Here is an 18,408-nt window from a genome sequence, read left to right as displayed (position 1 = left end):
TCTAGAGAAAAGTAGATTATCACAGAAAAAATGTGCAGAATATTTGTATTTATGTCCCTGGTTAAACGGCCTGTTTGATGTATGTGAAATGTGAAGAGCTTTGTCCATAAAATCTGTAGTCCATCACAAATATTTCACTAAATCTGTAAAAAAAACACTTTACAATGATCAGTACACCCTATTCATTTCATATGCTACCATAATTTTCTTCTTTAGGATAATAAGTGGTTCAAATATATGCCAATTGAGACTAAAACTACATGCAAGTTTTCCATTGAAAAGTGAAAAACTGGTCATCTGACCATACTGTCTGCAAAAAAAAAGTTGAATTCAAGAGTCCTTTTGCAATTAGACTTCTTGTATCATGACATCTTAGCATAGAAATGAGCAAAAAGTAACAAATTTTCATTTCTTAAAGCCTCTGTGTGCATTTTTATATGTAAATATTGGCTACGGCCTAAATAGACTCTAAATAATTCTCAGTCTTACATGGCCTAAGACCATTTTATACTCATGTGTTATGTTTTTTGTAACTTTTCTTTACATTTAAAGTACATTTAATATATATGGAAGAATAATGTATGGTTAAAAAACTTCAAAAACTTCAAATTGGTTGAAAAAAATGCATGTTTATGTATAAGGCTTCCCTTAATTCGAAAATCTCTATTTTCAGGCACAGGCTCATATAAAGTTGACTTTTGAATAGCTATAATAAATCTGATAAATCAAATGAGTGTTCCGTTGCTTTTAATACTTATTATATTATATTCAAGAGTATTTAAAAAGCAAATTTTTGCAATATTTAAATTTTTTAGGCCAAAATCTTGACAGTTGAAAACGTCAAAAATAAACATCCAAATTTCAATATTAAAATAGCCCTAGTTTCTATAATATATTTCCTATGGCCATGAAACTTGGCCAACTATCTTATAATTTCCTAAGCTTAGGTCATGCAAAGTTTTATTAAAATTGATCAAGTCTTTCTATCCTATTAGGTCCAAGGACACAGTTATCGTCCTTTGGTTTTCGTTGTCTACGAATATAGTCCCTAGTGTGAACAGTGTATAACTTGCATTTTTTTGGATACACTTTACCAATTTATTTCTTGATATTTTATGCATGAAATATTAAGTAAGGGGATGAAATTACATGTAAAAAAAAATTTGGGTGCTGAATCTTTATGTTAAGTAGTGATTTGGTCCAGTTAAAAAAGGTCAAAAATTAGAATGTCTGAAGATGTCAAACTGAATTTTAGCCCCCTTAACACAGAATAGTCAATATTTTGAGTTAGAGCTGATAGAAGTTTCTATAATTTTGATATTATTTGTATCAATAGTAGTAAACTACACTGTAAAAATCTTTTTGCGATAGAGCAGGTGCGATTTTTTTAATTTGAATTTATTGTCTAAAAGAAATGCACTACGAAATAACTGTGTTCTCGGGCCTAAGAGATGAATTCCGTAAATGTAGATTTTGTACTTTGGCAACTTTCCTGAATGGTTTGCTGGTTTCAATTTGTCAAACTCAATAAAAGTAAAGGATTTACATCTTTGTTTGACGGAAATTCTGTTAAAATGTCCCATTTTGTCATTATACGGCTAAAATAAGCATTTTAAAGCAGTTTCCATTTTATGCCTAAGAGCCATGCTGACTTTCTATCTGACAGCTTTTTATGTTCCTGATATTTGTGTTTCTATGCTTAAATCAAATTTAATTAACCATTTGTGAACTCTGAATCTAGAGAAAAGTAGATTATCACAGAAAAAATGTGCAGAATATTTGTATTTATGTCCCTGGTTAAACGGCCTGTTTGATGTATGTGAAATGTGAAGAGCTTTGTACATAAAATCTGTAGTCCATCACAAATATTTCACTAAATCTGTAAAAAAAACACTTTACAATGATCAGTACACCCTATTCATTTCATATGCTACCATAATTTTCTTCTTTAGGATAATAAGTGGTTCAAATATATGCCAATTGAGACTAAAACTACATGCAAGTTTTCCATTGAAAAGTGAAAAACTGGTCATCTGACCATACTGTCTGCAAAAAAAAGTTGAATTCAAGAGTCCTTTTGCAATTAGACTTCTTGTATCATGACATCTTAGCATAGAAATGAGCAAAAAGTAACAAATTTTCATTTCTTAAAGCCTCTGTGTGCATTTTTATATGTAAATATTGGCTACGGCCTAAATAGACTCTAAATAATTCTCAGTCTTACATGGCCTAAGACCATTTTATACTCATGTGGTATGTTTTTTGTAACTTTTCTTTACATTTAAAGTACATTTAATATATATGGAAGAATAATGTATGGTTAAAAAACTTCAAAAACTTCAAATTGGTTGAAAAAAATGCATGTTTATGTATAAGGCTTCCCTTAATTCGAAAATCTCTATTTTCAGGCACAGGCTCATATAAAGTTGACTTTTGAATAGCTATAATAAATCTGATAAATCAAATGAGTGTTCCGTTGCTTTTAATACTTATTATATTATATTCAAGAGTATTTAAAAAGCAAATTTTTGCAATATTTAAATTTTTTAGGCCAAAATCTTGACAGTTGAAAACGTCAAAAATAAACATCCAAATTTCAATATTAAAATAGCCCTAGTTTCTATAATATATTTCCTATGGCCATGAAACTTGGCCAACTATCTTATAATTTCCTAAGCTTAGGTCATGCAAAGTTTTATTAAAATTGATCAAGTCTTTCTATCCTATTAGGTCCAAGGACACAGTTATCGTCCTTTGGTTTTCGTTGTCTACGAATATAGTCCCTAGTGTGAACAGTGTATAACTTGCATTTTTTTGGATACACTTTACCAATTTATTTCTTGATATTTTATGCATGAAATATTAAGTAAGGGGATGAAATTACATGTAAAAAAAAATTTGGGTGCTGAATCTTTATGTTAAGTAGTGATTTGGTCCAGTTAAAAAAGGTCAAAAATTAGAATGTCTGAAGATGTCAAACTGAATTTTAGCCCCCTTAACACAGAATAGTCAATATTTTGAGTTAGAGCTGATAGAAGTTTCTATAATTTTGATATTATTTGTATCAATAGTAGTAAACTACACTGTAAAAATCTTTTTGCGATAGAGCAGGTGCGATTTTTTTAATTTGAATTTATTGTCTAAAAGAAATGCACTACGAAATAACTGTTCTCGGGCCTAAGAGATGAATTCCGTAAATGTAGATTTTGTACTTTGGCAACTTTCCTGAATGGTTTGCTGGTTTCAATTTGTCAAACTCAATAAAAGTAAAGGATTTACATCTTTGTTTGACGGAAATTCTGTTAAAATGTCCCATTTTGTCATTATACGGCTAAAATAAGCATTTTAAAGCAGTTTCCATTTTATGCCTAAGAGCCATGCTGACTTTCTATCTGACAGCTTTTTATGTTCCTGATATTTGTGTTTCTATGCTTAAATCAAATTTAATTAACCATTTGTGAACTCTGAATCTAGAGAAAAGTAGATTATCACAGAAAAAATGTGCAGAATATTTGTATTTATGTCCCTGGTTAAACGGCCTGTTTGATGTATGTGAAATGTGAAGAGCTTTGTACATAAAATCTGTAGTCCATCACAAATATTTCACTAAATCTGTAAAAAAAACACTTTACAATGATCAGTACACCCTATTCATTTCATATGCTACCATAATTTTCTTCTTTAGGATAATAAGTGGTTCAAATATATGCCAATTGAGACTAAAACTACATGCAAGTTTTCCATTGAAAAGTGAAAAACTGGTCATCTGACCATACTGTCTGCAAAAAAAAGTTGAATTCAAGAGTCCTTTTGCAATTAGACTTCTTGTATCATGACATCTTAGCATAGAAATGAGCAAAAAGTAACAAATTTTCATTTCTTAAAGCCTCTGTGTGCATTTTTATATGTAAATATTGGCTACGGCCTAAATAGACTCTAAATAATTCTCAGTCTTACATGGCCTAAGACCATTTTATACTCATGTGGTATGTTTTTTGTAACTTTTCTTTACATTTAAAGTACATTTAATATATATGGAAGAATAATGTATGGTTAAAAAACTTCAAAAACTTCAAATTGGTTGAAAAAAATGCATGTTTATGTATAAGGCTTCCCTTAATTCGAAAATCTCTATTTTCAGGCACAGGCTCATATAAAGTTGACTTTTGAATAGCTATAATAAATCTGATAAATCAAATGAGTGTTCCGTTGCTTTTAATACTTATTATATTATATTCAAGAGTATTTAAAAAGCAAATTTTTGCAATATTTAAATTTTTTAGGCCAAAATCTTGACAGTTGAAAACGTCAAAAATAAACATCCAAATTTCAATATTAAAATAGCCCTAGTTTCTATAATATATTTCCTATGGCCATGAAACTTGGCCAACTATCTTATAATTTCCTAAGCTTAGGTCATGCAAAGTTTTATTAAAATTGATCAAGTCTTTCTATCCTATTAGGTCCAAGGACACAGTTATCGTCCTTTGGTTTTCGTTGTCTACGAATATAGTCCCTAGTGTGAACAGTGTATAACTTGCATTTTTTTGGATACACTTTACCAATTTATTTCTTGATATTTTATGCATGAAATATTAAGTAAGGGGATGAAATTACATGTAAAAAAAAATTTGGGTGCTGAATCTTTATGTTAAGTAGTGATTTGGTCCAGTTAAAAAAGGTCAAAAATTAGAATGTCTGAAGATGTCAAACTGAATTTTAGCCCCCTTAACACAGAATAGTCAATATTTTGAGTTAGAGCTGATAGAAGTTTCTATAATTTTGATATTATTTGTATCAATAGTAGTAAACTACACTGTAAAAATCTTTTTGCGATAGAGCAGGTGCGATTTTTTTAATTTGAATTTATTGTCTAAAAGAAATGCACTACGAAATAACTGTTCTCGGGCCTAAGAGATGAATTCCGTAAATGTAGATTTTGTACTTTGGCAACTTTCCTGAATGGTTTGCTGGTTTCAATTTGTCAAACTCAATAAAAGTAAAGGATTTACATCTTTGTTTGACGGAAATTCTGTTAAAATGTCCCATTTTGTCATTATACGGCTAAAATAAGCATTTTAAAGCAGTTTCCATTTTATGCCTAAGAGCCATGCTGACTTTCTATCTGACAGCTTTTTATGTTCCTGATATTTGTGTTTCTATGCTTAAATCAAATTTAATTAACCATTTGTGAACTCTGAATCTAGAGAAAAGTAGATTATCACAGAAAAAATGTGCAGAATATTTGTATTTATGTCCCTGGTTAAACGGCCTGTTTGATGTATGTGAAATGTGAAGAGCTTTGTACATAAAATCTGTAGTCCATCACAAATATTTCACTAAATCTGTAAAAAAAACACTTTACAATGATCAGTACACCCTATTCATTTCATATGCTACCATAATTTTCTTCTTTAGGATAATAAGTGGTTCAAATATATGCCAATTGAGACTAAAACTACATGCAAGTTTTCCATTGAAAAGTGAAAAACTGGTCATCTGACCATACTGTCTGCAAAAAAAAGTTGAATTCAAGAGTCCTTTTGCAATTAGACTTCTTGTATCATGACATCTTAGCATAGAAATGAGCAAAAAGTAACAAATTTTCATTTCTTAAAGCCTCTGTGTGCATTTTTATATGTAAATATTGGCTACGGCCTAAATAGACTCTAAATAATTCTCAGTCTTACATGGCCTAAGACCATTTTATACTCATGTGGTATGTTTTTTGTAACTTTTCTTTACATTTAAAGTACATTTAATATATATGGAAGAATAATGTATGGTTAAAAAACTTCAAAAACTTCAAATTGGTTGAAAAAAATGCATGTTTATGTATAAGGCTTCCCTTAATTCGAAAATCTCTATTTTCAGGCACAGGCTCATATAAAGTTGACTTTTGAATAGCTATAATAAATCTGATAAATCAAATGAGTGTTCCGTTGCTTTTAATACTTATTATATTATATTCAAGAGTATTTAAAAAGCAAATTTTTGCAATATTTAAATTTTTTAGGCCAAAATCTTGACAGTTGAAAACGTCAAAAATAAACATCCAAATTTCAATATTAAAATAGCCCTAGTTTCTATAATATATTTCCTATGGCCATGAAACTTGGCCAACTATCTTATAATTTCCTAAGCTTAGGTCATGCAAAGTTTTATTAAAATTGATCAAGTCTTTCTATCCTATTAGGTCCAAGGACACAGTTATCGTCCTTTGGTTTTCGTTGTCTACGAATATAGTCCCTAGTGTGAACAGTGTATAACTTGCATTTTTTTGGATACACTTTACCAATTTATTTCTTGATATTTTATGCATGAAATATTAAGTAAGGGGATGAAATTACATGTAAAAAAAAATTTGGGTGCTGAATCTTTATGTTAAGTAGTGATTTGGTCCAGTTAAAAAAGGTCAAAAATTAGAATGTCTGAAGATGTCAAACTGAATTTTAGCCCCCTTAACACAGAATAGTCAATATTTTGAGTTAGAGCTGATAGAAGTTTCTATAATTTTGATATTATTTGTATCAATAGTAGTAAACTACACTGTAAAAATCTTTTTGCGATAGAGCAGGTGCGATTTTTTTAATTTGAATTTATTGTCTAAAAGAAATGCACTACGAAATAACTGTGTTCTCGGGCCTAAGAGATGAATTCCGTAAATGTAGATTTTGTACTTTGGCAACTTTCCTGAATGGTTTGCTGGTTTCAATTTGTCAAACTCAATAAAAGTAAAGGATTTACATCTTTGTTTGACGGAAATTCTGTTAAAATGTCCCATTTTGTCATTATACGGCTAAAATAAGCATTTTAAAGCAGTTTCCATTTTATGCCTAAGAGCCATGCTGACTTTCTATCTGACAGCTTTTTATGTTCCTGATATTTGTGTTTCTATGCTTAAATCAAATTTAATTAACCATTTGTGAACTCTGAATCTAGAGAAAAGTAGATTATCACAGAAAAAATGTGCAGAATATTTGTATTTATGTCCCTGGTTAAACGGCCTGTTTGATGTATGTGAAATGTGAAGAGCTTTGTACATAAAATCTGTAGTCCATCACAAATATTTCACTAAATCTGTAAAAAAAACACTTTACAATGATCAGTACACCCTATTCATTTCATATGCTACCATAATTTTCTTCTTTAGGATAATAAGTGGTTCAAATATATGCCAATTGAGACTAAAACTACATGCAAGTTTTCCATTGAAAAGTGAAAAACTGGTCATCTGACCATACTGTCTGCAAAAAAAAAGTTGAATTCAAGAGTCCTTTTGCAATTAGACTTCTTGTATCATGACATCTTAGCATAGAAATGAGCAAAAAGTAACAAATTTTCATTTCTTAAAGCCTCTGTGTGCATTTTTATATGTAAATATTGGCTACGGCCTAAATAGACTCTAAATAATTCTCAGTCTTACATGGCCTAAGACCATTTTATACTCATGTGGTATGTTTTTTGTAACTTTTCTTTACATTTAAAGTACATTTAATATATATGGAAGAATAATGTATGGTTAAAAAACTTCAAAAACTTCAAATTGGTTGAAAAAAATGCATGTTTATGTATAAGGCTTCCCTTAATTCGAAAATCTCTATTTTCAGGCACAGGCTCATATAAAGTTGACTTTTGAATAGCTATAATAAATCTGATAAATCAAATGAGTGTTCCGTTGCTTTTAATACTTATTATATTATATTCAAGAGTATTTAAAAAGCAAATTTTTGCAATATTTAAATTTTTTAGGCCAAAATCTTGACAGTTGAAAACGTCAAAAATAAACATCCAAATTTCAATATTAAAATAGCCCTAGTTTCTATAATATATTTCCTATGGCCATGAAACTTGGCCAACTATCTTATAATTTCCTAAGCTTAGGTCATGCAAAGTTTTATTAAAATTGATCAAGTCTTTCTATCCTATTAGGTCCAAGGACACAGTTATCGTCCTTTGGTTTTCGTTGTCTACGAATATAGTCCCTAGTGTGAACAGTGTATAACTTGCATTTTTTTGGATACACTTTACCAATTTATTTCTTGATATTTTATGCATGAAATATTAAGTAAGGGGATGAAATTACATGTAAAAAAAAATTTGGGTGCTGAATCTTTATGTTAAGTAGTGATTTGGTCCAGTTAAAAAAGGTCAAAAATTAGAATGTCTGAAGATGTCAAACTGAATTTTAGCCCCCTTAACACAGAATAGTCAATATTTTGAGTTAGAGCTGATAGAAGTTTCTATAATTTTGATATTATTTGTATCAATAGTAGTAAACTACACTGTAAAAATCTTTTTGCGATAGAGCAGGTGCGATTTTTTTAATTTGAATTTATTGTCTAAAAGAAATGCACTACGAAATAACTGTGTTCTCGGGCCTAAGAGATGAATTCCGTAAATGTAGATTTTGTACTTTGGCAACTTTCCTGAATGGTTTGCTGGTTTCAATTTGTCAAACTCAATAAAAGTAAAGGATTTACATCTTTGTTTGACGGAAATTCTGTTAAAATGTCCCATTTTGTCATTATACGGCTAAAATAAGCATTTTAAAGCAGTTTCCATTTTATGCCTAAGAGCCATGCTGACTTTCTATCTGACAGCTTTTTATGTTCCTGATATTTGTGTTTCTATGCTTAAATCAAATTTAATTAACCATTTGTGAACTCTGAATCTAGAGAAAAGTAGATTATCACAGAAAAAATGTGCAGAATATTTGTATTTATGTCCCTGGTTAAACGGCCTGTTTGATGTATGTGAAATGTGAAGAGCTTTGTACATAAAATCTGTAGTCCATCACAAATATTTCACTAAATCTGTAAAAAAAACACTTTACAATGATCAGTACACCCTATTCATTTCATATGCTACCATAATTTTCTTCTTTAGGATAATAAGTGGTTCAAATATATGCCAATTGAGACTAAAACTACATGCAAGTTTTCCATTGAAAAGTGAAAAACTGGTCATCTGACCATACTGTCTGCAAAAAAAAAGTTGAATTCAAGAGTCCTTTTGCAATTAGACTTCTTGTATCATGACATCTTAGCATAGAAATGAGCAAAAAGTAACAAATTTTCATTTCTTAAAGCCTCTGTGTGCATTTTTATATGTAAATATTGGCTACGGCCTAAATAGACTCTAAATAATTCTCAGTCTTACATGGCCTAAGACCATTTTATACTCATGTGGTATGTTTTTTGTAACTTTTCTTTACATTTAAAGTACATTTAATATATATGGAAGAATAATGTATGGTTAAAAAACTTCAAAAACTTCAAATTGGTTGAAAAAAATGCATGTTTATGTATAAGGCTTCCCTTAATTCGAAAATCTCTATTTTCAGGCACAGGCTCATATAAAGTTGACTTTTGAATAGCTATAATAAATCTGATAAATCAAATGAGTGTTCCGTTGCTTTTAATACTTATTATATTATATTCAAGAGTATTTAAAAAGCAAATTTTTGCAATATTTAAATTTTTTAGGCCAAAATCTTGACAGTTGAAAACGTCAAAAATAAACATCCAAATTTCAATATTAAAATAGCCCTAGTTTCTATAATATATTTCCTATGGCCATGAAACTTGGCCAACTATCTTATAATTTCCTAAGCTTAGGTCATGCAAAGTTTTATTAAAATTGATCAAGTCTTTCTATCCTATTAGGTCCAAGGACACAGTTATCGTCCTTTGGTTTTCGTTGTCTACGAATATAGTCCCTAGTGTGAACAGTGTATAACTTGCATTTTTTTGGATACACTTTACCAATTTATTTCTTGATATTTTATGCATGAAATATTAAGTAAGGGGATGAAATTACATGTAAAAAAAAATTTGGGTGCTGAATCTTTATGTTAAGTAGTGATTTGGTCCAGTTAAAAAAGGTCAAAAATTAGAATGTCTGAAGATGTCAAACTGAATTTTAGCCCCCTTAACACAGAATAGTCAATATTTTGAGTTAGAGCTGATAGAAGTTTCTATAATTTTGATATTATTTGTATCAATAGTAGTAAACTACACTGTAAAAATCTTTTTGCGATAGAGCAGGTGCGATTTTTTTAATTTGAATTTATTGTCTAAAAGAAATGCACTACGAAATAACTGTGTTCTCGGGCCTAAGAGATGAATTCCGTAAATGTAGATTTTGTACTTTGGCAACTTTCCTGAATGGTTTGCTGGTTTCAATTTGTCAAACTCAATAAAAGTAAAGGATTTACATCTTTGTTTGACGGAAATTCTGTTAAAATGTCCCATTTTGTCATTATACGGCTAAAATAAGCATTTTAAAGCAGTTTCCATTTTATGCCTAAGAGCCATGCTGACTTTCTATCTGACAGCTTTTTATGTTCCTGATATTTGTGTTTCTATGCTTAAATCAAATTTAATTAACCATTTGTGAACTCTGAATCTAGAGAAAAGTAGATTATCACAGAAAAAATGTGCAGAATATTTGTATTTATGTCCCTGGTTAAACGGCCTGTTTGATGTATGTGAAATGTGAAGAGCTTTGTACATAAAATCTGTAGTCCATCACAAATATTTCACTAAATCTGTAAAAAAAACACTTTACAATGATCAGTACACCCTATTCATTTCATATGCTACCATAATTTTCTTCTTTAGGATAATAAGTGGTTCAAATATATGCCAATTGAGACTAAAACTACATGCAAGTTTTCCATTGAAAAGTGAAAAACTGGTCATCTGACCATACTGTCTGCAAAAAAAAGTTGAATTCAAGAGTCCTTTTGCAATTAGACTTCTTGTATCATGACATCTTAGCATAGAAATGAGCAAAAAGTAACAAATTTTCATTTCTTAAAGCCTCTGTGTGCATTTTTATATGTAAATATTGGCTACGGCCTAAATAGACTCTAAATAATTCTCAGTCTTACATGGCCTAAGACCATTTTATACTCATGTGGTATGTTTTTTGTAACTTTTCTTTACATTTAAAGTACATTTAATATATATGGAAGAATAATGTATGGTTAAAAAACTTCAAAAACTTCAAATTGGTTGAAAAAAATGCATGTTTATGTATAAGGCTTCCCTTAATTCGAAAATCTCTATTTTCAGGCACAGGCTCATATAAAGTTGACTTTTGAATAGCTATAATAAATCTGATAAATCAAATGAGTGTTCCGTTGCTTTTAATACTTATTATATTATATTCAAGAGTATTTAAAAAGCAAATTTTTGCAATATTTAAATTTTTTAGGCCAAAATCTTGACAGTTGAAAACGTCAAAAATAAACATCCAAATTTCAATATTAAAATAGCCCTAGTTTCTATAATATATTTCCTATGGCCATGAAACTTGGCCAACTATCTTATAATTTCCTAAGCTTAGGTCATGCAAAGTTTTATTAAAATTGATCAAGTCTTTCTATCCTATTAGGTCCAAGGACACAGTTATCGTCCTTTGGTTTTCGTTGTCTACGAATATAGTCCCTAGTGTGAACAGTGTATAACTTGCATTTTTTTGGATACACTTTACCAATTTATTTCTTGATATTTTATGCATGAAATATTAAGTAAGGGGATGAAATTACATGTTAAAAAAATTTGGGTGCTGAATCTTTATGTTAAGTAGTGATTTGGTCCAGTTAAAAAAGGTCAAAAATTAGAATGTCTGAAGATGTCAAACTGAATTTTAGCCCCCTTAACACAGAATAGTCAATATTTTGAGTTAGAGCTGATAGAAGTTTCTATAATTTTGATATTATTTGTATCAATAGTAGTACACTACACTGTAAAAATCATTTTGCGATAGAGCAGGTGCGATTTTTTTAATTTGAATTTATTGTCTAAAAGAAATGCACTACGAAATAACTGTGTTCTCGGGCCAAAAAGATAGAACGTATGTTTGGGAGAAGTGAAAAATTAAAATTAAAAATATAAAAGAAGAAAATGTCTACAACACCCGGTATTCCCAGGCGGTCACCCATCCAAGTACTAACCGAGCTCGACGTTGCTTACCTTCGGTGATCGGACGAGAACCGGTGTTTTCAACGTGATTTGGTCGTAGACACTAAAGTGCCAAAAAATTTAATATATAAAGTTAGGAACCGCCGAAAGTCGTGTATTTAGCATTTCTTGACAGAATTGGTATAAAAATAAGAAAATTATCAGGTATAAAAATATATATAAACTACACGATCCAGAGTGGAAGATAGTAAAACTTAACAAGTTCACATGCACTTTAGAGAAGACAAAAAAATGCAAGAATAGAAAGACAGATATGGAATATGGGGACGAGCTTGATTTTATTTGTAACCAAGTTATATACCATGCAACAATTTCAGACTCTTTTTGAGAAATTTTGGTAGCACTTAAAAGGGCTGTTTAATCTTAAAAAGCATCATATGCTTCCTCCATTTACTTCTTCTTTGGGGTCTTTGCCTTCTTTGGTTTAGCTGCAGCCTTGGTCTTTTTTGGTGATTTTGTGGCTTTCTTTGCAGATTTGGCAGCGGGTTTTGCAGCAGGTTTCTTTGCTTTTGGTTTAGCTGCTTTCTTTTCATCAGCTGCTTTCTTTGCTGCAGGTTTCTTTGTGGCAGTCTTTTTAGGTGTCTTTGCCTTCTTTGGTTTAGCGGCTTTAGGCTTAACTGCTTTCTTTGCTGGCTTCTTAGCTGGTTTAGCCACTTCATCTATCTTAAAACTTCCAGAAGCGCCGGTACCCTTCGACTGTTTCAAGCTATTGCTCTTCACTCCTGATTTCAAAGCTAACTTCAAGTGAGTGTTGACTGTTTTTGCATCGCTACCAACATTGAAGTTTGTTATGATGTACTTAAGGATGGCTTGACGGCTAGAGCCCCCGCGCTCTTTCAATGCAGAGATAGCTTTCCCTACCATCTCGCTGTATTTTGGATGAGAAGCTACTTTCTTTGGTTTAGCTGCAGCTTTCTTCTTTGGTGACTTAGCTGGAGTCTTGACTACTACTGGTGCATCAGACATTTTGCGACTTTGGTTGTTGAAAGATGTGTGCGAGTTGAACTACAAATAACAATGATGTGCAAAATTGCGGTTTGCGGATAGTTAATCTCATAACACGGACCTCGACGAGAGCACCCTTAAACTTTCATGACAATCTATTTCAAACAAATCGACAAGAATTTCTGTGTGCTTGTTCGACAAGTTTTAACCATTTGTTTCAAATAAATTGTACTTTTTGATATATAAATCATATACGAAAATGTTCAGCAGGAATTTTTCTTTTAGAATATGTGATTAAATTTAAACAAAATATCACAAGTGAAGAAATATTTACGATTAATGTGCAACTTGTCAATTTCACTCGTGCGATTCTTCATCAGAAAACGTGTTGTATTATTTCACAAAAACTAGATTGTGCTATAAAAATGGTATGTATTTGAAGTAAAATCATTTCTAAATATGTTTTTGTTTTCAGATATACGTAGAAATAAAGAGACTTCACAGAAATTTAAATTTTGCCTTGGGTATGAAAGCACACCAAGATGACAAAATTCGAAACCGGGACTTCCTTGACTGAGTTGGAAAAAGTTTCAAATAGTTGACTTTTTTGCTTGAGTTTTACAAGCTTTAATTAGTATTTATTGTTTTTTATTTGTTTTTGCTGTAATGAATATTTGATAATCACAATCCTTTCAGAAATGTTGTGAATCATATAAGCCCTGGTCAAAAAGGAAGAGACGACATCAAAGGACAAAAATGGCGGATAACAGTATTTTTAAGATTTTCGTTTTAAGTTTTTGAGCCACATGCATGTGAAAAGAGTGAAATTGTCAAGTTTATATGTTTATATATGGCCCGACGTGTGCATTACTGGACTTGCATTTATTTTTAAAAATAGTTTAAAAGATTTCACCAGGTTGGAAATGAAAAAAATAAAATTATGAATGATATATTTTCTGTTTCCTTCAAAAGTTAGATATATTATATTAAATGTGACATCCATATAAAGAAATAAAAAAGATAGAACGTATGTTTGGGAGAAGTGAAAAATTAAAAGTAAGAAAATAAAAGAAGAAAATGTCTACAACACCCGGTATTCCCAGGCGGTCACCCATCCAAGTACTGACCGAGCTCGACGTTGCTTAACTTCGGTGATCGGACGAGAACCGGTGTTTTCAACGTCATATGGTCGTAGACACTAAAGTGCTAAAAAATTTTAAATATAAAGTTAGGAACCGCCGAAAGTCGTGTATTTAGCATTTCTTGACAGAATTTGTATAAAATAAGAAAATTATCAGGTATAAAAATATATATAAACTACACGATCCAGAGTGGAAGATAGTAAAACTTAACAAGTTCACATGCACTTTAGAGAAGACAAAAAAAATGCAAGAATAGAAATACAGATATGGAATATGGGGACGAGCTTGATTTTATTTGTAACCAAGTTATATACCATGCAACAATTTCAGACTCTTTTTGAGAAATTTTGGTAGCCCTTAAAAGGGCTGTTTAAGCTTAAAAAGCATCATATGCTTCCTCCATTTACTTCTTCTTTGGGGTCTTTGCCTTCTTTGGTTTAGCTGCAGCCTTGGTCTTTTTTGGTGATTTTGTGGCTTTCTTTGCAGATTTGGCAGCGGGTTTTGCAGCAGGTTTCTTAATAGCTGGTTTCTTTGCTTTTGGTTTAGCTGCTTTCTTTTCATCAGCTGCTTTCTTTGCTGCAGGTTTCTTTGTGGCAGTCTTTTTAGGTGTCTTTGCCTTCTTTGGTTTAGCGGCTTTAGGCTTAACTGCTTTCTTTGCTGGCTTCTTAGCTGGTTTAGCCACTTCACCTATCTTAAAACTTCCAGAAGCGCCGGTACCCTTCGACTGTTTCAAGCTATTGCTCTTTACTCCTGATTTCAAAGCTAACTTCAAGTGAGTGTTGACTGTTTTTGCATCGCTACCAACATTGAAGTTTGCTATGATGTACTTAAGGATGGCTTGACGGCTAGAGCCCCCGCGCTCTTTCAATGCAGAGATAGCTTTCCCTACCATCTCGCTGTATTTTGGATGAGTAGCTACTTTCTTTGGTTTAGCTGCAGCTTTCTTCTTTGGTGACTTAGCTGGAGTCTTGACTACTACTGGTGCATCAGACATTTTGCGACTTTGGTTGTTGAAAGATGTGTGCGAGTTGAACGACAAATAACAATGATGTGCAACTACTGGAAGTGTTTTGCGACCTTGACTGGATATACATCCCTCGCACGGTCGGCTCGGTGCCCGAGAAGTGAAAAATTTAAAGTAAAAAAATAAAAGAAGAAAATGTCTACAACACTCGGTATTCCCAGGCGGTCACCCATCCAAGTACTAACCGAGCTCGACGTTGCTTAACTTCGGTGATCGGACGAGAACCGGTTTTTTTTTTATCTTTATTAAAATCAAACATCATATTATACAAGTAAAACAATATATAAAATCAATTGTCCTTGATTGTTGTCATTATATACTAACTTTGTATTTACAATACATCTACTACTGTTAATTCACATTTAAAGTACACCATATAAAGTATATAAACTAATTACAATTTGAAGACTAGAATATTGTCTGTTTCTTCTAACAATGGGTTATCTAATACAAACTTTTTTTGAAATATATGACTTATATTATGACATCGACAGAGATAGACATGCATATATGTTACATAATGTTTTAATGTATATTGAAATAATTTTATCAAATTTACATTAGAATAACCACTATTCAACAAGTTTCTCCTTCTGTAGATACAGTATCTGGCAACAGACATAAAAAAATTTAGAAACGTATCATTTACACCTTTCATATGCCATCTCAAACCCAAAATCAATAGTTCCTCACTTCTTACTAAACTAATCTTATCTGAATCACAGTTTTCAAAAATTCTAACCAACAAAGATGATAAATAATTATGAAAATCTTGAAGCTTATCACAATTCATAAATATATGCAGGATGTCCTCCTTTTCACTGCAACATACTTTACAAATATCATAAAATTGAGAATGGAAATGGGGAATGTGTCAAAGAGACAACAACCCGATCATAGAACAGACAGACAACAGCAGAAGGTCACCAACAGGTCTTCAATGCAGCGAGAAATTCCCGCACCCGGAGGCGTCCTTCAGCTGGCCCCTAAACAAATATATATACTAGTTCAGTGATAATGAACGCCATACTAAACTGCAAATTGTACACAAGAAACTAAAATTAAAAATAATACAAGACTAACAAAGGCTAGAGACTCCTGACTTGGGACAGGCGCAAAAATGCGGCGGGGTTAAACATGTTTATGAGATCTCAACCCTCCCCCTATACCTCTAGCCAATGTAGAAAAGTAAACGCATAACAATACGCACATTAAAATTCAGTTCAAGAGAAGTCCGAGTCTGATGTCAGAAGATGTAACCAAAGAAAATAAACAAAATGACAATAATACATAAATAACAACAGACTACTAGCAGTTAACTGACATGCCAGCTCCAGACTTCAATTAAACTGATTGAAAGATTATGTCTTCATCATATGAATATCAGGCACAATCCTTCCCGTTAGGGGTTTAGTATCATACCATCATAACATATATGAGAAGAACATAACCTGTGTCATGCCAACAACTGGTTTTTAAATAAATGTGCTTAGTGCCGATGCAAAGACCCTATAAGTGAATGAATATTAACGCCAAAATATGCAATCTTTAATGACCTGACAACAGTATCGTAACTATATCCCTTCTTAATAAGTCTATCTAAAGGTTTTGTTAGCTTCAGAGGTGAATACTGACATTTTTTGTGCTTTATAAAGAATATTTCCATAAAAAATTGGATGTGAAATACCTGAACGTATAAGAAGTCTGCATGTTGAGCTATATTTACGAATGATGTCCTTATACCGATGATAACATTTAGTAAATGTTTTGACTAGTTTGTGGTATCGAAAACCCTGGAGTAATAATTTTTCAGTAATACATAAATTTCTCTCGTTAAAATCTAAAACATTGTTACATACACGAGCGAATCGTACAAGTTGAGATATATAAACACCGTAAGATGGTAACAAGGGAACGTCACCATCTAAAAATGGATAATTAACGATAGGAAATGAAAAATCATCTCTTTTATCATATATTTTAGTATTAAGCTTTCCATTACCTAAACCTAAACCTATCTTATGAAGTTTTACATTGGTTAAAATACAGTTATGTAACACCTTAAAGTCTAACTCAACCAAGTTAGAAGGTTTCCAATACATATTTACATCTGTCCATATTTTACTAAATGCTTCAGAACTTACATCAAATTCTGATTTCCATAACTCAATACCAACAGGTTCTTCAACAATATTTTCCAACATAATAGTATATAATGTTTTAGTACTACATAGTTTCAAATCATAATGCACATTTTTACAAATAATTGAAATGTCTATTGTTCTTGGTATAGATATTCTGTGAATATCAGTGTTCACTGTGTTTTTCCATTCTACAGGTATAACATTCAACAAATTTCTATATCTATCAATTACATACTGTACATTAACATCTTCATATACAACTTGAATCATTTCAACTATAGCATGATCTGGCAAGAAACCAGTTTTTACTTCAAAGCAAATATCTTTGAGACAAACAATACCAGCACCTATAAAATCGTGCCATAAAATTGTTCTGTTATTAACTACAATATTAGGATTTACAAACAAAGGCTGATCATAAATATTTTCTACAGACAATGGAAACTCTATTTTTTTCCTTATACAATTCAGTGCTTGAAAAAATTCTTGATAAACAACAGGAAGTTTTTTCAATTCACAATTAGGTATCACTGAATAAAAAAACATTAAGACAAAGTTTCATATCATAAATTGAAGATACAAAATATTAAATGTGTATTTCCATAATACTTCATATTCATCATCTAACAATCTGCCTAGAAATTTTAGCCTAAAAGCATATATTTTACATTTGATATCAGCAACATTTAAACCACCTCTACTTTTATCATCTACTATACAGTTATATTTTACTAAATGACATCTATTTTTCCAAATAAAATTCAGACAAACTCTTTTTATCTCTATATAAGCCCATTCAGGTAATGCAGTAACAAACAATGCATACCAAAATCTAGATAACATCAGTGAATTGATAACACTAACCCTGCCATGTATAGTAAGTTTTCTCAATAACCATATGTTGAGAAGGGTTTTTATCTTAACTATTTTATTTTTCCAATTCATTTCATCACACATTTTTCTATTTTTTCCATTAAAAACTCCCAACAGTTGAAAATAATCTTCACAAACTTTTAGACCAATGTGATCTTTTTCTAATACAGATAATGTACCGGTACCTAAACATAATATCTCTGACTTTTGTCTGTTTATTCTGGCGCCAGTTGCTTTGCTATACAAATCGAATTCCTTAAACACTTCTGGAATTGATTCCTTATTAC

General features: G+C 31.2%; 2 non-coding genes across 2 annotated transcripts; both read right to left on the bottom strand.

The window, feature by feature from the left end:
* Positions 1–11,916: 11,916 nt before the first annotated feature.
* Positions 11,917–12,035, bottom strand: LOC127727279 (5S ribosomal RNA). The gene has a single exon (XR_007993850.1). It is a non-coding gene; the product is annotated as a 5S ribosomal RNA (ribosomal RNA).
* A 1,981-nt stretch (positions 12,036–14,016) lies between these two features.
* On the bottom strand, positions 14,017–14,135 carry LOC127727280 (5S ribosomal RNA). Its single transcript, XR_007993851.1, has one exon. It is a non-coding gene; the product is annotated as a 5S ribosomal RNA (ribosomal RNA).
* Between the last annotated feature and the right edge of the window lie 4,273 nt (positions 14,136–18,408).

The sequence above is a fragment of the Mytilus californianus genome, unplaced genomic scaffold (assembly GCF_021869535.1).
Source record: "Mytilus californianus isolate M0D057914Y unplaced genomic scaffold, xbMytCali1.0.p SCAF_19, whole genome shotgun sequence".
In the NCBI taxonomy this organism is placed as follows: Eukaryota; Metazoa; Mollusca; class Bivalvia; order Mytilida; family Mytilidae; genus Mytilus; species Mytilus californianus.
Note: the sequence above shows the minus strand (reverse complement) of the source record. Positions and strands in the feature narration are given on the sequence as shown.